Below are 23,564 nucleotides of genomic sequence, written 5' to 3'. Positions count from 1 at the left end.
AATGGCGCCAGTTCTTCGGGAGGTTCTATTTACACACACACATTCCTCTTTTTACACATCTTTCCTAATTCACACACCAAAAAAAAAAAAAAAAAACAATTTACTCAACACACACAATTTTTTTCCAGGTATACCCATACACACACTCCCAATTCACACACCTTCTTCCACACCAGCCAACAACGATCAAACCCTAACCTTAACCCTAGGCAGCAACCACCTTGTTGACGGCGACGCAGCACCGGCGACCCCCTCTCTCTCTCTCTCCTCTCAGTCGCGAAAAGGAAGGCGACGACGACTCGCAGACGAACGGCGACGGCGGCTCGCAGACGAAAGGGGGTTCGGATGTTGATGGTCGAACCAGTGTGCTTTGTTCGGATGGTGATAGTCGAACCAAATTCATTGGTTCGATGGTTGATTTCCGAACGGAGGCGATTCGTTCGACACTGGTAGTCCGAACGGAGGCGATTCCACGATGCCCGACGTGGTGGGGAAGAGAAGCGGGAAGGCAATGGGTTCGCAGATGAAAGGGAGTTGCAGTGGTGAAGGAAAAGGTAACGGCGGAAAAGAGAGGCGGCAGCCATGGAGGATGATGGTTAGGGTTAGGGTTAGGGTTAGGGTTAGGGTTAGGTTTTTGGACTGAAAGAGACGGGGGTTGGGGGAGAAGAGGAAGGTTATTTTGATAGTTTCATTTTGGAACTGAAATGTAATAAAAAAAAATTCATTAAGTGTGTGTAAAGAGGGTAAATGGTGTGTGCAAATAAAGGCTCCCCAGTTCTTCTTAGCATTTTTGAAAACAGGAATCTTCTCCTCTCTCTCTCTCTCTCTTTCTCTCGCGCGCGCGCGCGCACACACACACAGAACCAGTCACCACCAAACCTCACCTCACTGCAGTCGTTCACCACCATTGCTTACTGTAAGACGCACAGCGCCACCACACCGCCGCAAATCACACCGCCACCGCTTCAATACGAACAGGTTCTCTCTCTCTCTCTCTCTCTCTCTTCCCCTTCCTCTATTTTCCCATTTTGTCACTCTTGCTCTAGGGTTTATATTATTTATTTAGTTTAATTTCCTGTTTAGCTTGTTTTTGGTTTAATTTCTTCAACTTGCAGTAAATTTGGAGTTGCATTAGTAGATTGTCTAGCTAATTTAACAGTTCTCTTTGTTTTTGTTGAGGGAAAAATTTGGGTTCATTGAGGCATTTGAGTTTATCAAGGAAAAATTTGGGGTCCCTGCGATTGTGTGTCCTGCTTTGAGGGGTTTAGGAGCTGGGTTGATGGCTGTCAAGTATCCTGGAATACTCTACTGAGTTTCACTAATGTTGATGAAATTCTTCATATTGGAAAGACGGCTTTGGTCATTAGTGCTGATTCATGGGTATTAGTGGTGAAAAATGTGAAGTTCACTGAAAAGGATGAAAGGTAATCTTCTTTTCAGTGTCTCTCTCTTTCCAACCCATCCCCATCCTATTCAACTAACTTCACTAACTTGAACACCTTTCTTTTCCTTGTATGTGTGTTTTATTTTATTTATTTTTATTTTTTATTTTAGATTTGTGAAAGAGTGGAAGAAGTATCTTGAAGGAGGCGAGAATAATAAAGGATGTGCCTGTGTGGAAAGTTGGTGAAAGTGTCTATAACTTTGGAAGATGGATGCCTCCTGCAACCACTGAGCTCCGTCCTGATGTCTGGTAAGATGTTTGGTGTGTTTTGAACACAGGCAGTCGTGTGTTGTTAGCCGTCAAAAGTTGATCTTTTTGAAAACAAAAATATTTATGGAAAACAAAAAATTTTAATTTTCTAAAAAGTGAATCCTGAAAATCCAAACTAAATAAGCTGATGTTTTTGAAAAACTCTATTCACATGTGATGAAATGATAAAGCAGTACTCTCTTATTAATACCATTGTCTACTTTTCTATTTACCTTAAAAAAGTTTAGGACTATGGAACCTTGTTTGTGCCATATTTTGTGCGAAATGGTGCGATGATGATGATCAATCTTCTTTTGTTATGTTCTACATACCCCTAGGAAGCTAAGACAATTGTGTATTTGCTCGTTAGTTGTGATCAATAGGAGGAATTTTATTTGGTAGCAAACTTTAAACTACTAAATTGATCTTGATACTTTCCTTCAATAATGCATGATGATGCCATCCACGAGTTATGTTTATTAGGGGTGATCATAGTTTCCAATCTAGAAGCAAAAAATTGAAACAGTCAAGGCAGAGAAAACAAAATCGTAACATAAAGATGATATATTATTTAGAGACATGAGAGATAAGCCGAAAAATGACTGAGTTTTAGTAGTTTAACTAGATTATGATAAAGTCGGTTTATAAGTTATTACACAATTGTCACCCAGTCATTTATCTTACACAATTGTTAACCATCTTTTATAATTTCAAGCTACTATTATAAGTGAAAGTCATATTTTTGTCTTTCATTCTTAGTTGTAGATGCTGTTGTTGTTTATTCAAACACTGAAAAGGAAAATAAATAAATACCACTTACCTATTTAGTGTTATCCCTCCCTGGAGTAATTTGTGGCTTGTTGGTTCAATTGTACTAACCATGCTCCTTCATATTCTTATCTTGTACGTGCGACCTCTGTCTATTCTTTTTTCCGTAAGTGATTTATCTTCTACTTCTATCTATTTACTGCAATTTCTTTTCTATGATTCAACTTTTTTGCCCCCTTACATGAGGTTGTTAATTCAAATATTTGAATTTTGTGTTGTAGGTGATGCCATTGTCTTGGGCTGAGTGGACTGTTGTTTTGTATCTTTCATTTCCTGTAAGTAGTTTGATTACATTCCTTGTTTGTTGATGTTCATATTCTCTCTCTTTGAGTATCGGAACTTATTATCTTGCCATGTTGGTGCATTTTCTGCTGCTAACTGTGTTATGATATTGTTAAAATTAATAGACATATATCATGAATTGCTACCTTTTTTTTTGTTATAGATATAGTGTTATAGACAAATGACATAAATAAATAAAATTGATCGTTAGATTACACGTTCCTCCTGCTTTAATCTTGTTTGCCAAATTAAGGTCAATTAGAAATCACGAACTATCTATATATATGTTGGTATTGTTTAATAGAATATGACTCTAACTTGGTGGTCTATCTAGATAATAAGAGAATAATAAGAGAACTTTTTGAGAGGGTAATTTTTGGGAAAAATTGGGCCGAGCTGCGAGTTGGGCTTTGAGGCCCAAAGTGCGAAGGACTAAGTAAAAAGGCCGTAATGGTTACTCCGGCCCAGGAGAGCAAGGTTACTCCGGCCTAGGAGAAACAAAGTTACTCCGGCCCAGGGAGGTAAAATTACTTCGGCTTAGGAATTATAAAGTTTCTCCGGTTAAAGGATTGTAAATGTACTTCGGGTCCGGGAGCAACTTGGAGTTAGACCGGCCTTGAAGTTATGTCGGCCTTAGAGGTGTACCGGTCAGGGAGTTATACCGGTCGAGAGTCGTTGGTTCGGTCCAAACACACCATGGGTTGAACAGATGAGAAACCGATATAAGGAAGAGTAAAGGGAAGGGCTGAACTAAGGATAGTTCGGCTTACTTTGTGGCTCAGCATAGCCAGTTTTACTTCTGTCAAATGGTAGTTCGGCCATGGAGAAAACCATCCCACTTGGTTTAAGCAGTGGGGGGGGGGGTGTAAAAGGATAAGCATTATCCTTTAGGAGTATGAATCCTAGGAGGACTCTGCATGGAGAAATAAAAGTCCTACTAGGATTATGCCACTCGAAACCTATAAAAGCTGACAAGCATCACCTTGGAGGAGGTAATTGAACACAATTTTCTGAGAACTTAGAGCTTTGTCTATTTGTCAAGTTTTCTGACTTAGGCATCGGAGAGGTTTCCGGCACACACCCGCCGGCTAGCTCACGTTTGTGTTTTCAGGTGAGAAAGCGACGTCGTACGGAGAAGCGTGGACTTGGTCAACAGGATTATACGAGGAGAATTATTTCCTCCCCGTACAATTGGCGCCGTCTGTGGGAACAAACAGACAAGAACAAAAACCTCTTGACTAAGCTTCTCCTTTTCTTAATCAATGGCACACATTGAAGAACTACCGCAGTCCGCCGTCGACGGGCTAACTCCAGACGGGGGTGCAAGGCGAGAAGGATTACCCTCTGTCCCTCCTATGGCAGATCTGGAGCCCCAACAACATAACTCCAGAAGGAGTGGCAGGGGAAGGCGGAATAACAGCCCTCATCACTCTCAAAGTCCTGACAGGCAAAGGAGGAGGATTGATCCTCAAGCCCTGGAAGATCGCGTGAAGGAGCAAGATGAACTAATTCGGAAGATGGCGGCGGACATGGAGGCTTTGAAACGCCAGATGAAGGCTAAAGATGTGGCGACAGGAGAGGGGCGCAAGCACAAGACGCCCCCTCGCCACTCAGAGAATCGTAGTAGGAATACTACACCCTCCCAAGGAGAGAGCAGAAGCCTCAGGACAGGCGACACTCATTCCTTATCTTCCAGAACTCGTCACTCCAGGTCTGAGAGGACGAGATCCGAAAGATCATATACTGAAGGAAGCACGTATTGGCCTTCGCACTCACACCAAACTAGATCTAGACAGACAGAGCTGCCCAGGTCATCCGACTTACGAACCATGCTCGAAGAAAAAGCACGATGCAAGGAGGATGCCAGGGCACGCGATCCACACAGAGTCTCTGCCTTACAACGGTTGGCTCCTCGGACGCATGGAAACGTCGAGGTTGGAATGCCAATACCGCGCCCAGCATATGAACCAACGGACAAAGCCTTAGCAAGACTACAGATTTCGCCGTTTGTTCCCGCAATTGAAAACGCGCCCCTACCATCAGGCTTCCTTCAGCCGAAATTCACTACATATGAAGGGAAGACGGACCCGTATTCACACTTGAGCCACTTTCGCCAAGTCATGGCTGTGTACAGGCGAAACGAGGCCTTAATGTGTATACTCTTCCCGTCAAGCCTTGGCGACCTAGGCTTGACTTGGTTCGAAAAGCTCCCAGAGGGCAGCATAGCCTCCTGGGCCCAATTGGCAGAAGCGTTCGTAACAAGGTTTCGAACAAACACTAAAACGCCGGTGGAAATAGACCAGTTGCTCTCCATCGACATGGGTGAAAAAGAGACCCTCAGATCTTACAACAGTCGCTACTGGGAGACATTCAACCAGATTGGAGATTGCCCCACCAATCTAGCCATTGTGCAGTATAAAAGAGGCCTTCCAGTCGGAAACAGACTAAGGGACTCGATCACCATGACGCCACCCCTTACCATGGAAGCCCTGATGGAGAGAGTGCATCAGCACATCAGGGTAGAAGAGGATGGCGCACGTGCCAAAGCAAAATCTAGTGCAACCGTAGTACCAGAAAAGAAGACCTCAGCAAAGGTCAATGCAGTAGATCGGCAGAATAAAAACGGGCGTGGCAGACGAGATAACGGAGAAGACCCAGACAAAAGATGGTTGAGAATCCGCACTGCCATAACAACGGTGTTCAAAAAACCAATATATCGGATTCTGAGCGAAATAAAAGATGAGCCTTTTGTCAAGTGGCCAGCCAAGCTAGGGGAAGCTCAGAAAGATTACGACGACAGATCACGGTGCACCTTCCACAAAGAAAAGGGGCACCGAACTGAGAATTGCACGCCACTGAGACAGCACTTGGAAGAATTGGTGGCAGCAGGCCACTTGGACAAATACATTGAAGGAGGGACGCAACCGGCCCCCCAAGATCATAATAACCATCTCAACAGAATGCCAATCGACGCACCGCCTCAAGGTATTATCAATGTCATACATGGAGTTTTTGAACCTGAGCGCGTATGCGAGCTCAGAGGATCAATTAAAAAGGCTGAGCACTTTAGAGAAGTGCTAGGTGCCCAACCAGCCACCAAGAAAGGGAAGACAGAGGCAACAAACGTCATGTCTTTTTCGGATAAAGACCTGGATCGAATATACTGTCCTCACAATGATGCTCTGGTTGTCACTCTCCGAGTCAAAGATTTTGACGTCAAGCGGATTCTGATTGACCAGGGTAGTTCATGTGAGATCATGTACTACGAAACATTCAAACAGTTGAAGCTGCAAGACAAAGACTTGGCGCCTGCAGTTTCTCCCCTAATTGGATTCAACTCCATGCCAGAATGGCCCGTCGGCAAAATAATTCTTCCGGTCAGAGCGGGAAGCGTAACAAAACAAGTGGAGTTCTGGGTATTGAAGGTCCCCTCCACCTACAACATCATCTTGGGCAGAACATGGCTGCATGCCATGCGTTCGGTAGCGTCATCATACCATCAGGTAATGCGGTTCCCCAACGACACCGGTATAATTGAAGAAGTCTATGGAGATCAGATCATGTCAAAACAATGTTTCGCCACGGTGAATGGCAGCCGCGCTGCCAAAGGATATGTTCATTCGGTGGAAGAACCAGAAAGTAATAAATTATTCGCGGACGTCGGCAAAGAGGCTGATCAGAAAGCGGTGGAGGACTTGGTGGAGGTAAAAATAGATGAGAAGAACCCGGATAAGTTCTTCTTGCTTGGCTCATCGTTGTCCAGCACTGAGAGATTAGAGGTCTTGGAATTCTTGACCTCTAATATCGAAGTGTTTGCCTGGACGCCCTACGACATGCCAGGTATTGATCCAAACTTCATCAGTCACCAACTCAATGTCCACCCATCCGCCAGACCAGTCATCCAACACACACGCAGATCGGCACTCCACCACGCCGAAATAGTGGCAGAAGAGGTAGGCAACCTGCTGGAGGCAGGAGTAATAAGAGAAGTGCACTACCCAAGATGGATCTCCAACACAGTCGTAGTGCCAAAAAAGAATGGTAAATGGCGTGTCTGCGTCGACTACAAAACAATCAACAAGGCGTGCCCAAAAGATAGCTTTCCTCTACCAAGGATAGATCAACTGGTGGACCTAACGGCAGGGCATAACCGACTTAGCTTTCTGGATGCATACAGAGGCTACCTGTCACGACCCAAACCCGGCCCTATGGGTTTAGCACCATAACCGGCCAGTAATCCGAGATTACCGAAGGCCTGCTGAACAGTAATACAGTAAAACAGAGTACAGGGCCTGGCGGAAGCCAATACAGTAGTTAAATAATGTCCAATGAGCTGTGACAGTCTGTATGCCAAAAAGATTTTTCATGCATTCATACATACACAAACAGTACAGTCTATACAGAATTTACAGTCACACAGTACAGGGACCTAATCCCTTGATAACAGTACGGTAAACATTCAGTCTATACAGGACAGTTGGACAGTATGAAGACAGGCGGGGGAAAACAAACAAAACACCCCAAAGCCATAGCATGGCAACTCGGAACCTCGCAGTGAGGCACAAAGGCTGGCTTGACAAAACTGGAGTTACCTTGACGCTCCTAGCTCCGATCTGGTGCCTGTACACCTACATATATATATGAGCAGTGAGCTAAAGCCCAGTGAATAACATAAAGCGTAAAGGGGTTTAGAATGAATGTCCTTACAGTAATGAAAACAGTTCAATTCAATCAGTATTTCAGTTGTTCAGTACAGTAAACAGTCATATGTGGTACATCCATTAGCATAACAGTAACAGTAGGTCTTAAGAGACCGAACAGTAATGATGGCCATCAGTCAGTAAACAGTAGTGGCTCCACGAGGGAACCGACAGAGAATTCTGTCGCAGTAACAGTAACAGTAAACAGTAAGTACTAAGGATGCCACAGTACAGTTCAGAAATAAAGGACATACATTCATTCAGTAAATAATACCAGTTCAGTAAACAGTTCAGTTCAGTATTCAAAAGATATCAGTTGAACATATCTTTACACAATCGTTACTCACAGAGTTCTGGGCTACAGTATGCTAGAGCGTGTCTCCCCAGTTGCCAACCCTACACAGTTCACAAGTTGAACACACACTATGCTACACAGTTGGGAAAAATCATAACTTCATCCCTAATTTGCCTTGGTGTGTTCTACATCTATATCCTCATCTAAATGTCTTAAACTAGGCCTAAGAATGCCTAGGATGGGATGAGGATGCAAAAATACACTTTTAAAAGCATTTTCAGAAAAACAGAGTCCCGCTCGAGCGCAAGTTTCCCCGCTTGAGCGGTCATGCAACAAAGGTACACGCTCGAGCGTAAACTTACCCGCTCGAGCGTACTGTAAAAGTACTGGATGAGTGAAATCTCCGCTCGACGCCCGCTCGAGCTTGAGACAAGACTCCGCTCGAGCTCCCAATACTCCGCTCGAGCGGACTGTAAAACAGTGCAGAGAGATGCTGGATGCTCGGATTCCACGCTCGAGCGGCATTTCCCCCGCTCGAGCGGAAGTGCGAAATCTGGAAAACCCAGATTGCACCTCCAAGCTCAAAACCAAGTTCAAAAGCATCAAAACTCGACCTCTTGGGCTAAATTTCCAGAAAACACATGTAAACTCATAGTTAAACATGATTCAAAACTCAATTTGAGAAATCAAAGCCCAAGGGTGTTTTATTCAAACCCAATTTCAAACCATTTTCCAAGAACAATCCTCAAACATGACATGCATGATCTTAAATCATTTTCAAAACTTCAATGCTGTTTCAAAAGAGCTCCAACCTTCAAAAACAAGATGAACTCATGGAGTATGACCAAAAGATGGACATGCATGTGAGGCATTATGAACTACAACCTCAAAACTTCAATATATGTACATGCATGCAACAATCAAGCTTCAATTCAACATCTAACCCATGGTTGGCTCTAAACTCCATCAATATGACATGAACCATGCAAGAATCCACTCAAAACATGAACGAGAAGACAATGGAGCTACCTTAAGTCTTGTATTTAGGATAGGGAAGTTCAATGTGAAATCTACACTTCAATCTAAGCAATTCTTCAAGATGAATTCCAAGTTCTCTCACTCTCTCCCTCTCTTAGTCGGCTAGAGCAAGAAAATGGCTGAGCAAAATGTTGCCTAAGTGTATATTGAGGCTCAAATATGTTATATTGAGTGGGCCACTAAGGGTGGCAAAATGGTAATTAAGTCCAACTCTTTAATTAGCTTAATTTAATCTAATTTAATCATACCTAATCAATTTTCAGGTAATTATACTATAAAATCACATTAATTATGACGCTCATAAAACATCAATCGGTTACTAATTCGGCCGCCGATATGGCCTTCAATTAGCAGTTTAAACATATAAGCATGAACAGATAATCATACAGTCAAACAGATAGAATGCAATTTAACTAACATATACTCAATCAATTCGGTTTCCAATTTCAGTCAGTCAGTTCAGTACTTTTAATCAGTTCAATTATCAGTCAGTTATCAGTCATTATCAGTTTCGTTTAACAGTAATCGGTGATTATCGGTAATCAATCGGTCATTAATCAGTAAACAGTATGGGGGTTGTTACACTACCACCAGATCGCCATGCATGAACCAGACCAGGAGGTCACATCCTTCACGACACCAAGGGGATTATATTGCTACAAGGTCATGCCCTTTGGCCTAAAGAACGTAGGGGCAACATTCCAACGGATGGTCACCAAGATGTTTGAACCATTGTTAGGCAGAACAATGGAGGCTTACATCGATGACATGGTGGTCAAAATCAAGGATGAGAATGACCATCTTAAAGATCTAGGCGAGATGTTCCAGATCCTGAAGAAACACAAGTTGCGTCTCAATGCGTCCAAATGCGCATTCGGAGTTGGATCTGGCAAATTCTTGGGCTTCCTGGTGACCAACCGAGGTATAGAAGCAGACCCCTCTCAGATTAAAGCAATCCAGGAGTTGGAGAGACCAAACTCAGTCAAAGAAGTACAGCATCTCACTGGTATGGCAGCTGCGCTCAACCGGTTCATAAGCAGGTCATCAGACAGACTACGACCATTCTTCCAAGCTTTAAAGGCCAAGTTTGAGTGGGATAAAGAATGCGACCGAGCTCTGGAAAGCTTGAAGGAGTACATGTCTTCCCCACCACTACTTGTTACTCCAGTACCTGGTGAAGAACTTTTTTTGTACCTGGCAGTCTCTCAGCACGCAGTCAACGCAGTGTTGGTTCGTGCAGAAGGAATACAACACTTGCCCATCTTTTATGTCAGCAAGACATTGTTGGGAGCCGAAACAAGGTACTTGCCCTTGGAGAAACTAGCATTAGCATTAATGATGGCATCCAAAAAATTGGCGCACTACTTTCACGCCCACACCATAGTCGTCCTCACAGCCTTTTCCACTAAAAGCTCTGTTTGAAAGGGCGAACTTTAGTGGGCGAATTTTGAAGTGGGCAGTAGAGTTGGGACAATTCGACATCAAGTTCCAACCCAAGACCGCAATAAAAGCCCAATCTTTGGCAGACTTCGTCGCAGAGTTTACTCCTGGAAGTCATCATATCTGCCCAGTCGACCTAACTGACACAACCGAACTAGGGACGGAAGTTGACGCAGGAATAGCGCAACCCCTAGTAGAAGGTAGTCAATCAAGCATCAAGGCAGACCATACTAAAGACAACAAGGAAGAGACAAACAAAAGCTCACCAGCAGTTCAAACAGAGGACGAAGGGCAGACAGCCAACATGGACCTTGAAGAAAACACCATTCTTGACCCCACGACATCATCTGATCCTTCCACTTGCTGGAAGTTATTCGTTGGAGAGATGTGGAAGCTCTTTGTGGATGGAGCATCCAACCGGCATGGTGCAGGGCTTGGCATAGTCCTCATCTCTCCAGACGGCCTGGTTGTAGAGCAAGCAATCAACCTTGGCTTCCCAGCATCCAACAATGAAGCGGAGTATGAGGCGCTTCTCGCAGGACTCAAGTCAGCATACTACATGAAGGCCACCGAACTAATGGTATACAGTGACTCTCTGCTGGTGGTAAACCAAATTTCTGACAAATACGAAGCAAAGGATGACAGAATGGCCAAGTACCAAGAGTTAGTCAGAACAGAGATCAAGAAGTTTGATGTAGTAAGGATAGAACAAATTGGCAGGGAGGAAAACAGCCGAGCGGACGAACTAGCAGGCCTCGCCTCAATGGCAGATACATCAATCCCTCATCCATTACTCATCAACTTCTTACCAAGACCAAGCATAGAAGACCCCGAAGCAGAAGAAGTATGTTGCACAGAATTAGGCCCTTCATGGATGGATCCCATCATCCTGTTCCTAAAAGACGGCATCCTACCAGAAGATAAAAAAGAAGCCAACAGAATAAGGGCAAAATCGCAGCGATTTTGGCTATCTCCATCTTTGGCATTATACAAGAAGTCATTCTCTGGGCCTTACCTCAAGTGCGTTCATCCCAGCAAAGTAGAAGCATTCTTGTTCGAAATACACGAAGGGGTGTGTGGAAGTCATCAAGGGGGAAGGTCGCTCGCTTACAGGGTTATTTCGCAAGGATATTGGTGGCCATATATGCAAGCAGACTCAGAGAAATATGTGAAGAAGTGTGAGAAATGCCAAAAATTCGCGCACCAAATACATCAACCAGCAAGAGAACTCCTACCATTAACTAGCCCTTGGCCTTTCGCAATGTGGGGCTTGGACATAGTAGGACCACTTCCAACAACGCCTGGCGGCAGAAAATTCTTTCTCGCAGCAACAGACTACTTCACAAAGTGGGTGGAAGCAGAAGCATTGGCATCAATCAAAGAAAAAGACGTGAAGAAGTTTGTTTGGCAAAATATTATCACTCGGTTTGGCATACCAAAAGCACTGATCTCAGACAATGGTACTCAGTTCGACGGCAGAATCTTTAGAAACTTTTGTGAAGAGTACAAGATAGAGTTTTACAATTCTACACCGGCATATCCTCAAGCAAATGGACAAGCAGAAGCATCAAATAAAGTCGTCCTGGATGGACTAAAGAAAAGGCTAGAAAAGGCAAAAGGCAAGTGGGCAGATGAACTTCCTCACGTTTTATGGGCTTACCGCACCACACCTCGACGATCGACAGGAGAAACACCATTCTTCTTAGCCTACGGAATGGAGGCAGTAATCCCACTAGAAGTTGGCCTCCCCACAATTCGAAGCGAAAATTTTGATCCAAACTTAAATGGAGAAGCCATAGCCTTAGAACTCGACCTTGTAGAAGAAAGAAGAGAAAGAGCACTAGTCCACATCGCCTCATACCAACGAGAGTTAATCAGAAAATACAGCAAAAAGGTCCATCCAAGACAATTCAAGATTGGAGATTGGGTACTGCGCAAAGTAATGGGAAACACCTCAAACCCAGGAGATGGCAAGTTAGGCCCAAACTGGGAAGGTCCTTATAAGGTGGTTGGGTTAGCAGGCAAAGGGGCATACCACCTAGAAGACAAGGATGGCAAAGTAATCCCTAGGCCATGGAACACGGCCAATCTCAAGTTATTTTACTTTTAGCTTTTCTTTTTTCAAACATATGTAATTTTTTCTTCCTTCAATAAAACAAGCAATTCTTTTCAGCACAAGATGTTCTTTGTAAAAGTTAGCCTTAGTAAAGATTAGGTATATTGCAAGCATTGTTCTAAGTTAGCTGGAAAAAACTAACTTAGAGGTTGGCTGGAATAAACCAACTCTTGTTACTCTTCAGCCGAAGTAAGTGCATGGCTGAAGAGTGGTTGGCTGGAATAAACCAACACTTGTTACTCTTCAGCCGAAGTAAGTGCATGGCTGAAGAGTGGTTGGCTGGAATATACCAACACTTGTTACTCTTCAGCCGAAGTAAGTGCAAGGCTGAAGAGTGGTTGGCTGGAATAAACCAACTCTTGTTACTCTTCAGCCGAAGTAAGTGCATGGCTGAAGAGTGGTTGGCTGGAATAAACCAACACTTGTTACTCTTCAGCCGAAGTAAGTGCATGGCTGAAGAGTGGTTGGCTGGAATAAACCAACACTTGTTACTCTTCAGCCGAAGTAAGTGCAAGGCTGAAGAGTGGTTGGCTGGAATAAACCAACTCTTGTTACTTTTCAGCCGAAGTAAGTGCAAGGCTGAAGAGTGGTTGGCTGGAATAAACCAACTCTTGTTACTCTTCAGCTGAAGTAAGTGCATGGCCGAAGAGTGGTTGGCTGGAATAAACCAACACTTGTTACTCTTCAGCCGAAGTAAGTGCATGGCTGAAGAGTGGTTGGCTGGAATAAACCAACACTTGTTACTCTTCAGCCGAAGTAAGTGCAAGGCTGAAGAGTGGTTGGCTGGAATAAACCAACTCTTGTTACTCTTCAGCCAAAGTAAGGGTATGGCTGAAACTGGATTGGCTGGATTAAACACTTTGTACTCCTCAGCCGAAGTGATTATATCAGCTAAGGAGTGGTTGGCTAGTAAGCATAGTTTAACCAGCCAAAACCGAAATAACAGTTGGAGTAAATAGAAGACATTACAAGTGCAAGCATATGAATCAGAAACCAGAATAAGAGTCCAACAAAATTTTCATTCATTAAAAAGCAAGTACAAGAGGACATAGCCCGGTTACAAAAAAAAAGGTAACAAAAAAGGAAAAAAATCAGGAAAAAAGTTCTTCAATTTCGGCGTCAAAAGCCGCGTCACCAGCGACTTGAAGACCGGTTTCAAGAGGAAGTTCACTCTCGGTTGCCAGGATGCTTTCGGTTGGAACCACGGTTTCATTTGGCTGTTCGATAGGTAGGTCCTCTACCATGGGCTCCAACCGAAGTGATGGGTCTGCACTAACAACCGGAATGTCTTCGGGAGCAGAGGAGTCATCAGAATCGGAGTCTTCCAGAAACTCTTGTTGCAAGGCATCCGCATACTCCGCAAAGGACTTCGGTATAAAGTAAGCTGGAGGGTCGAAGACCTCGGTCTGCTGATCATGACCGAGCTTCTCAACAGCCGCCATCCAGCCGCACTTGAAGAACAGCTCCTTGGCAGCGTCGCATTGTTTAACATAGGCATCTTCTGCCTTCTTGTAACCTTGCTTGTACCCCTCCTTTTCGACTTCCTCCGCGCTCTTTTTTAGTTGAGTTATTTCGGTGTCTTTTCTCTTCTCAAGCTTCACCAACTCCCGCAGATACTTGTCCTTCATAGCGATGGCGGCTTTCTGCTTCTTCGCTTCAGCCGAATTAACCAGATCGGCAAGTCGGCCGTTCTCTGCTTACATCTCGGCCATTTTCTTTTCAGCTTCTTCTAGCTCGGCCACCTTTGCCTCGGCTTCCGCCATTGCCTGCCTTGTGGTTTTTCTAAGCTCTTGGACTTTCTTGTAAGTGATGTTGTTCTTCTGTAAGGCCTGACAAAACGAAGACTTCTCTTAAGCCGAAGTAAAAGTTAGAAATCAGACAGAAAAAAAAACTGACAGAGCTACTTACCAAAATCATGGACTTCGATGCGGACCGGATTGACTTCATTTCGGTGTTTAGCTGCTTTAAGTGGTGCTCCATATCTTTTGGGAGGCACACACTCTTGGCCAAGTTGAATGCCAACAAATGATCTTTTTCAGCAACAACCGAATCGGAAACTTTGATATCTCGGTCGTTGAAGGTTAGCTTCGGAGACCAATTGGAAGGTTCAGCTCGGTCGGCTTGCTCCGGTTGGAGGATAGGTGGAGGACTCTGGGGGATGGATTCAACCTCATCGATAAGTTGCTGTTCGGTTGATGTAGATCGGACGCGTTTGGAAGGGCGAGAGGAAGAAGGCCGTTGTGAAGGGAGGGCCACAACGGCAGGCTGCGTTTCAATAGTTGGTGGTACTTCGGCCCTGGTTGTTGCAGTCAGAAGGGCCCTAACTCTGCTTTTCTTTGCCATCTCTTCTTCAGCAGTTAATGGGACAAGTCGTATTTCGGGCAAGTTTGGGTCCGGTTCTGGTGCCTCCTCAAGAAGGAAATCGGTCACTCGGGCCTTTCGACGACCGCTATATCGGTAGGTCGGTTCAAAGCTTAGAAGCTTGGCCCAACTTCTTTCTTTAATCCGTAGTGCGGCTCGGAGTGTGTTCAGATGTGGGTAACTATAGTAGGAAGCAAGATGGGCCAAGTCTGCAAAAAATATACGACTGTTAGATCGGTCATGACGCCTGAAACCGAAGTAAAAGAAAGACATGCATAAAACCGAAGTAACTTTACTAGGTTCTCCTTTCTTCTAGTTAATACTTCGGCCTGGGATTTGGGCTTGGTGATCCTCAAAATTGCCCGATACCCAGAAGAAGTCGTCGTCATTAACATCCTTATCCGGGGTATCTTTTATTATCTTTTCTCTACGTCGGCGTATCCTAAGGTAATAAACCCAGCCATCATCTTTGGAACCTATGGAGTACTGGTGGAAGATTTCGGCTAAACCGAGGTTCAAGCCTGCTTGGCGGTTTAGCTCGGCAATACCCATTATTATCCGGTATGTATTGGTGGATAGCTGGGTTGGGCATAGTCTGGTTTGCCTAAGAAATTCGCAAATTAAAGGCTGGACCGGGAACCTTAGTCCGGTTTCTATAATAGATAAAACAGTAAAGGGGACAAAGCCTTGGTTGTTCCACGGAATGGTTTCCTTTTTGGCTAGGGTAAGGTGTACATCATCTGGAATGCCATAATCCCTTCGGAATTCGGCCATGCCACCTGGGGTATCTACCAGATACCTATACTTACCCATTTGTGGTATAAATTATTAATAAGTTATCTCGGTCGGAAGGTTGGACTCAAGTAGCTCGGTTGAGCACAAGAAGGAATGCCTGGGCAACCTAAGTCTGCAAAGTAGAAAACAAAGGGGTTAAGCACAGATCATAGGACCGTGCTGCAAATTAAAAACAAGGTAAAAATGCCCTATTTCGGCTTTAAGGGCAGGTGATATCTCGGTTTGGCAAAAGGTTTGGTAAGCTCGGTTTGAGCAAGTTGCTTATTAGACCGGTTCGCCATCTAGGGGCGGCTTTCTTAGTTCGATCTAAAAACTAAGAGAGCTGGCTTAGCCCCAGGGCCTAAATCGGTTGACCTATGTGTTTTGTTTCTTCGGTTGAGCCTCTAGGGGCAGCTTTCGGAGTCTGATATAGAAACCGAGAAAGCTGGCTTAGACCCAAAGGCTTAGCTCGGTTAATGACTGAGGTTCCTGGTTTATTGAGTTCATACTTCGCTCGGTGATCTTATTTCGGCTAAATTGAATCGAAAATTTATTTTTCAAAGCTACTGTCATCTTACAAGTTCTAGTTCGGTTAATTGTCTAAGATGATCTACCGCTGTAGCACAAAAACAGTATCCTAGTTCGGTTGGGGCAAGATTTTGGATCAGAAACTAATTTTCTACAGAATAGTTCATACACATACATAAGTTCTACTGAGAGTTCAGAAGCAAAACAGAAAGTGAAGAACTTGTTTTGCAAAAACACATTAAACCAAATACATAGAACATATACGAAAGCAAAACGAAGGAAAGAAAATGAGTTTACTTACCAATATTGAAGAAGAGGGAACTGAAGATGTGATGATGGCAGCAAGATCAGTCTTCAGAAGCAACGAGAGAGCAGCAAGAACACAAGGTAGAGAGAGAAGAAAGGAAATGATAGAGTGGTTAATCCAAAGGTGAATGGTTCAAGTATGAAAAAAGTGTTTTGTGAAATGAGAGAGAGGGAAAAGAAAAGGGAAGAAGCGGGAACTGTTCAAAAATTACGAAACACGAAGACGGCGTTGACAGCTGCCTTCTACGAATGGGGGCGTGCCACGTGTATACGGAAAGGGAAGCGTTACAGTCGTGATTGAAGAGACGTTTTGACCGGACAAAGTGAAGCCCGAAGTAAAATTAGCTCGGTTGGAGAGCCCGAGGGTTTTTCGCTCGGCTGGAGAGGCTAAAGGGTTTTTAGCTCGGCTGGAAAGGCTTAATAAACTCTAGCTCGGCCAGTAGACTGGTAATCCCAATCATGTTGCGCAGATGGAATTAAGGGGCAATTGAGAGGGTAATTTTTGGGAAAAATTAGGCCGAGCTGCGAGTTGGGCTTTGAGGCCCAAAGTGCGAAGGACTAAGTAAAAAGGCCGTAATGGTTACTCCGGCCCAAGAGAGCAAGGTTACTCCGGCCTAGGAGAAACAAAGTTACTCCGGCCCAGGGAGGTAAAATTACTTCGGCTCAGGAATTATAAAGTTTCTCCGGTTAAAGGATTGTAAATGTACTTCGGGTCCGGGAGCAACTTGGAGTTAGACCGGCCTTGAAGTTATGTCGGCCTTAGAGGTGTACCGGTCAGGGAGTTATACCGGTCGAGAGTCGTTGGTTCGGTCCAAACACACCATGGGTTGAACAGATGAGAAACCGATATAAGGAAGAGTAAAGGGAAGGGCTGAACTAAGGATAGTTCGGCTTACTTTGTGGCTCAGCATAGCCAGTTTTACTTCGGTCAAATGGTAGTTCGGCCATGGAGAAAACCATCCCACTTGGTTTAAGCAGGGGGGGTGTAAAAGGATAAGCATTATCCTTTAGGAGTATGAATCCTAGGAGGACTCTGCATGGAGAAATAAAAGTCCTACTAGGATTATGCCACTCGAAACCTATAAAAGCTGACAAGCATCACCTTGGAGGAGGTAATTGAACACAATTTTCTGAGAACTTAGAGCTTTGTCTATTTGTCAAGTTTTCTGACTTAGGCATCGGAGAGGTTTCCGGCACACACCCGCCGGCTAGCTCACGTTTGTGTTTTCAGGTGAGAAAGCGACGTCGTACGGAGAAGCGTGGACTTGGTCAACAGGATTATACGAGGAGAATTATTTCCTCCCCGTACACTTTTAATCTCTGATTAACCTAAAATTTGGCATGCATGAATGATCCATTTTATTTTATGAAATATGAATCTAGCAAAAAGTTATGAAACGATGTAATGTAAGATTAAAAAGGTTTTACATTGGATGTAAAGGGATCTCTCCCCATGTACTAAGTCTGTATTATTATTTCCATATACACACACATTTCTTGTCATTTAAGTAGAAAATGTTATTCAGATATTACTTTACTTCAAATTTTAACAGAAATATTATTCTTTGGCATTAAAGCAATGTCCTCGTCTTAATATTTATTAAAATGCGATGAATGAAAAATTAATTCAAAAAGGAGGTAAACTAATGGCAACTTGATAACATAATTGTAATTTTATTTACATAAGGATGATATTTCATATATTTGTATGGTGGAACAAAGATTATATTTAACTCATCATTAGTGTAAGATAGATAGTCTATATATAATTGATTGAAATTGTTAAGGATAGGAGAGTAATTATGATAGAAGGTAAAAGGCAAATGTAGAAACAAAAGGGTAGATTTGTGTGTTTATAAATCATTTTTGTTGGGGAGTTAAAGTAATTCAACAAGATTAACACCTTGGGTTGTCAAACTAGTCCTTGAGTTAGTCAATTTTCAAAAGAAGATTTTATTTATTTATTTTTTAGAGATTCTTCATATTTTTGCAGCACTTTTGTGTTACTTCTTCTAAGCTACATCTATTGGATCCAAAAAGAGTAACCGATTTCCATGGTTATATTGAGTTATATTTGGGTATTATATCAGTATCTGCCTATGGGGTTGTGCAAGCAAAAAAGCCTGGTAAAGCTACTATCAAAGTAGTATCCAATTTTGATCCATTCAATTACGATGAGGTAATGAGTAATGACACACAGATAAAGTATATTGCTCGCTCATGTTTGTTTCTCATCCTATTAGACATGTAGTTTCTAATTGTTCAGTTCAGTGAAGTGGATTCTTGAGCTTTGTTCTGCCCCAAAAGCGATATTTTGTTCTTGAGGATAATTTCTATTACATTCAATCCTATGGTTTTAAAGTTCCTTGAAACTTCTTAGTAATTTGATTGATTGCTTCCTCAATTCACCTAAGACATTACTTAACTCAAAATTCAAAACCTTGTCAATTAATTCAAAACCTTGTCGATTAACTCAAAGTTCCTCAAACTTCTTAGTAATATGAAGAAAATCTATTTCTGAGCTGAATTACTTTTAGTGTGCACTGCTTTTTTCCTTGGGAAATTTTCCATTCCATTGGCATTCCAAGTTCAAATTCATATTAAGAATGGTAATACATATTCTGAGATTTTGTGACTCAGTGATCAATTTTTGGATGGCCTGTGTAATATGCGCTTTGCTATCGACTCACCAATCACCATGCTAAATTCAGAAAAGTTCATTCAAGTTTCAACCACTGATGTCCCACAAAGCATTTCTTGATAACAAATTTTCAAATAAATGTTGGTTTGAATATTTTTTTTTTTTTCATGTTCCAAGAATGAACTTGATAGAACTAGTAACTAATCCCAACATGTAAGTACTGAAAAAACTCATATGAGCAAAAAAACCCAATATGTAAGTGCATAAATATTTGGTTTGTGTTTTGTGAAAGTGAGAATTAAATAACTAGAGAACTAATCTGGTTCTCAATTGGAGGCAAATCAGGTTTTGCTATTGAAGTTAGAAGGTGCCTGTGTGTTGGAGCATCAGCTGCTGCACTCTGTCTTTGTGCTGTATTCTGTCCTAATCTGCCACTGCAGGGGCAAAAGGTTCTGGTGTATTAAGCTGTGGAGTAGTCATTGATTGAATTGTGGCTGTGGAAATGTGGAGCAGTGGTGTTAGTCATGGTGCTAGTCTGGTAACTTCTGGTTTGCTCAGCACTGTTTGCTGTTGGTAGTCTGCTGTTAGTGGCTTAGAATTTGATCTAATCTGAGGCTGTCTTGTTGTCCTGCTAAGCTCTTCAGTGGCTGCGTTTTGTTTGTTGTTTTTGCTCATTTGTGGCTGCATCAGTTTGATCTAATCTGTTGGTTGCCTCTGTTGTTTTGAGAATAAGCTGCAACTAAACCCTTTGTATTTGCAAATTCTGCTATTGAATGAAGTATTACAAATATACAACGTGAAAGACACATATTTATGCGTCAAAGATTTGGCTTTTGGAGGAGTGGAGTAGTGTTGATTAACCTTTTCGTAAATATGAGCTTAATGTCTGTGAGTATTGGATTCTTGTTGGGTTCAAGTTGGGGTTTTGTAATTTCATAGCTATTGATCTACATTGGACTTTCCATTCACCTTGAGTTATAATTTTTTGAGTTACTTCTTGTGTTTGTTTCTTGATTGACCAATGTGACACTTTTCTAACTGACTGTTGAGTAATGCTTGTTCATTACTTGTTTGTTGATGTGCTTAGTCATTTTTCTTTTGCTTTCAGAATGAAGATGGGACAAAAGTTGAATACAGGGTATGGAATCCTTTCCATTGAATACATTGTTTTTTTCTTGCCTCCAAACTGTTTGATAAAATGTCTCTTAGACTTTCCAACAAAATTCTCGCCAACTTCTGCAAGTTACAGGTACGTTTTTGGTTACATATAAATGCATTCATTATGATTTGTTTCAAGAATTGTGTGTGTGTTTAAAAATTTGTTTTCCTGAGATCTATTCTTTGAGCACAAAGTTTATTACGTGTGATCCATTAGTGGTTAATGAAGCCAGATTTGAATATCGAATTGATTTACATGATTTTTGTAAAGTTTGTGGTCCTTGGTGGCATGGTTATGTTAATAGATGAAAATTTATTCAGTATTGGGATTTATATTTTCTATATTAGTTTAATACAATGATAGCAAAAGGTGATGTAAAGAACATAATAATAGTGTATTGCCATTTTGTCTATCTGAGGGTGTATTAGTATGCAACAATTTATTTGACACTGGTTTTGTGAAATTATCTGAGGGTGTATTAGGTCATTCTAAACTTAGTCGAAAAAGGGTGTTTCGGGGGTGAAAATTCAAAACAGCCTCCGAACGACCGTGTGGCTCACATGGACAGTTTCCCCATGATAAATACGACTTGTGAGAACTGATGGAATGTAATTCGGATCCGTAGGTTGGGAGTTAGAGTCGAATACGCCCTAAACTTAGTCAAAAAGGGCGTTTCGGGGGCGAAAATTCAAAACAACCTCTGAACCACCGTGTGGCTCACACGGACAGTTCCCTCATGATAAATAGGACTTGTGACAACTAACTGAATGTAATTCGGACCCGTAGGTCGGGAGTTAGAGCCGAATACGCCCTAAACTTAGTCGAGAAAGGGCGTTTCGGGGGCAAAATTTAAAACAGCCTCCGAACGACTGTGTGGCTCACACGGATAGCTTCTCCATGAAAAATAGGACTTGTGAGAATTGACGGAACGTAATTCAGACCCGTAGGTCGGGAGTTAGAGCCGAATACGCCCTAAACTTAGTCGAAAAATGGCATTTCTGGGGCGAAAATTCAAAGCAGCCCCGATCTACCGTGTGACTCACACGGACAATTCCCCCATGACAAATAAGACTTGTGACAACTGACGGAACGTAATCCGGACCGGTAGGTTGGGAGTTAGAGCCGAATACGCCCTAAACTTAGTCGAAAAAGGGTATTTTGGCGGCGAAAATTCAAAACAGCCCCCGAACGACTGTGTGGCTCACACGGACAGCTTCCCCATGACAAATAGGACTTGTGAGAACTAACGGAACGTAATTCGGACCCATAGGTTGGGAGCTAGAGCCGAATATACCCTAAACTTAGTCGAAAAAGTGCGTTTTGGGGGCTAAAATTCAAAACAGCCACTGAACCACCATGTGGCTCACATGGACAGTTCCCCCATATCAAATAGGACTTGTGACAACTGACGGAATGTAATCCGAACTCGTAAGTTGGGAGTTAGAGCCGAACACGCCCTAAACTTAGTCGAAAAAAGGTGTTTCAGGGGAAAAAATTTAAAACAGCCCCCGAACAACCGTGTGGCTCACACGGATAGCTTCGCCATGACAAATAGGACTTGTGAAAACTGACAGAACATAATTTAGACCCATAGGTTGGGAGTTCGAGCCGAATACGTCCTAAATTTAGTCGAAAATTCAAAACAGCCCCCGAACCACCGTGTGACTCACACGGACAATTCCCCCATGAAAAATAAGACTTGTGACAACTGACGGAACGTAATCCGGACCCGTAGGTTCGGAGTTAGAGTTGAATACGCCCTAAACTTAGTCGAAAAAGGGTGTTTCGGGGGTGAAAATTCAAAATAGTCCCCGAACGACAGTGTGGCTCACACGGATAGCTTCGCCATGACAAATAGGACTTGTGAGAACTGACGAAACGTAATTCGGACCCGTAGGTTGGGAGTTAGAGCCGAATACGCCCTAAACTTACTCGAAAGAGAACTTTCTGGGGGCAAAAATTCATAACAGCTCCCGAATACGCCTTACACTTTGTCGAAAAACTTGCAACACTTAGTTTAAAAAGCGAAAACTTTATGAAAATAACATCTGCATATTCTAATAATTGCCTTTATATATTTATAGGACAAAGAAATTACATACTAGATTGTTTGTGCAGTTGGTTGGAATAAATATTATATGATACATATATATATATATATACTTTCTTTTATTTCCAAGAAGGCATTTCTCGATTGTTCTACCTTAAATGCATGTTACTACATGTTCCATATGGCTGACTGAATTGATATTTTGTAATCAATTCTAATGTTTCGTTTTTTATTTTTCTTTGTAGATGGTTTTGTTGCGTGGACTTGTGGATAATTCATATTGGTGTATGAAGAAGAATTTTCACTTTTGTGTAGAATTAATATAATACTTTTGTCGTCCTCAGCTTTTGTGTAGTTCATTATTACTGATATAGAAAACTTCTGGCAATCAACAGATAATGACTGTCGTGGTACATAGATTACCTTCTGTCGTGGTACATATATATCATTTGTCGGCATACATATAGGACGTTTTGTCATGGTCTATAGAAAACTTTTGTCGTGGTTCATATATCACCTTTTGTCGTGGTACAGATTACGATAGTAATTTGTACCATGCCAAATGGTAATTTCGCTTGGTAGTAAATGTATTTTTTGTGTACGGAGGGTTTTGATTTTTATATGATATATTTTGTATGAAATTATTATTTTAGTTTGGACAATAGTCGATTTGTATGGGCTTTGACATTTAAAGTTATTTATTTTTTTTGTCTATGGATGTAGATTGTGAAATGATTGATAGTATGTATCATTTTGTTTATATACGTATTACAGATTGCATGGAATATAGACAAGTTGTAGAGAAATTATAATTTTGTGATAAAATATAATATCATGTTTTTGGCGACTAAACAATTAGTAGCTAAAAAGAAATTGGGAAAACACATTTAGCGAATAAAAGTTTTGTAGCAAAAAAAAAAAAAAAAAAGACATTTAACGACTAAAAGTTTAGTAGCAAAAAAAAAAAAAGAATAGACATTTGGCGACTAAAAATTTAGTAGTCAAAAGAAAATCAAATATTTGGCGACTAAAATATTTCGTAACTAAAAACAAAAAACTAAAGGATAAAAACACTTTTGCCGACTAAAATTTTAATAGTAAAAAATGTAGAACTTTAGGCGACCAAATATTTAGTAGCCAAAAGAGAAACTCTTTCCCGGCTAAAAATTTAATAGCCAAAGATGTGGGACTTTCGGCGACCAAATTTTTAGTAGCCAAAAGAAGAACTCTTTGTCGATTAAAATTTTAGTAGCTAAAAATTTGAAACTTTAAGTGACTAAAAGTTTGGTCGTTGAAAATGGTCTAATTTAATTTAATGTCCAATCTTTTGGTGACTAGAATTTTAGTTAGAAA

At 42.0% G+C, this 23,564-nt stretch overlaps 1 long non-coding RNA gene across 5 annotated transcripts; it reads left to right on the top strand.

Moving 5' to 3' along the window:
• The first annotated feature begins 792 nt into the window (after positions 1 to 792).
• Positions 793 to 22,904, top strand: LOC114312073 (uncharacterized). 5 transcript variants are annotated; one of them, XR_014328513.1, is made up of 7 exons: positions 838 to 978; positions 1,180 to 1,424; positions 1,555 to 1,693; positions 2,743 to 2,796; positions 19,348 to 19,540; positions 20,111 to 20,251; positions 22,457 to 22,904. It is a non-coding gene; the product is annotated as an uncharacterized LOC114312073 (long non-coding RNA). The 5 variants fall into 5 exon arrangements; XR_014328514.1 differs by lacking the exon at positions 19,348 to 19,540 and adding an exon at positions 18,452 to 18,540; XR_014328511.1 differs by lacking the exon at positions 19,348 to 19,540 and adding an exon at positions 18,355 to 18,540.
• Positions 22,905 to 23,564: the final 660 nt, after the last annotated feature.

The sequence above is a fragment of the Camellia sinensis genome, chromosome 4 (genome assembly GCF_055761805.1).
Source record: "Camellia sinensis isolate YWXY chromosome 4, ASM5576180v1, whole genome shotgun sequence".
NCBI classification, from domain to species: Eukaryota; Viridiplantae; Streptophyta; class Magnoliopsida; order Ericales; family Theaceae; genus Camellia; species Camellia sinensis.
This window is presented reverse-complemented; position numbering and strand designations above follow the sequence as displayed.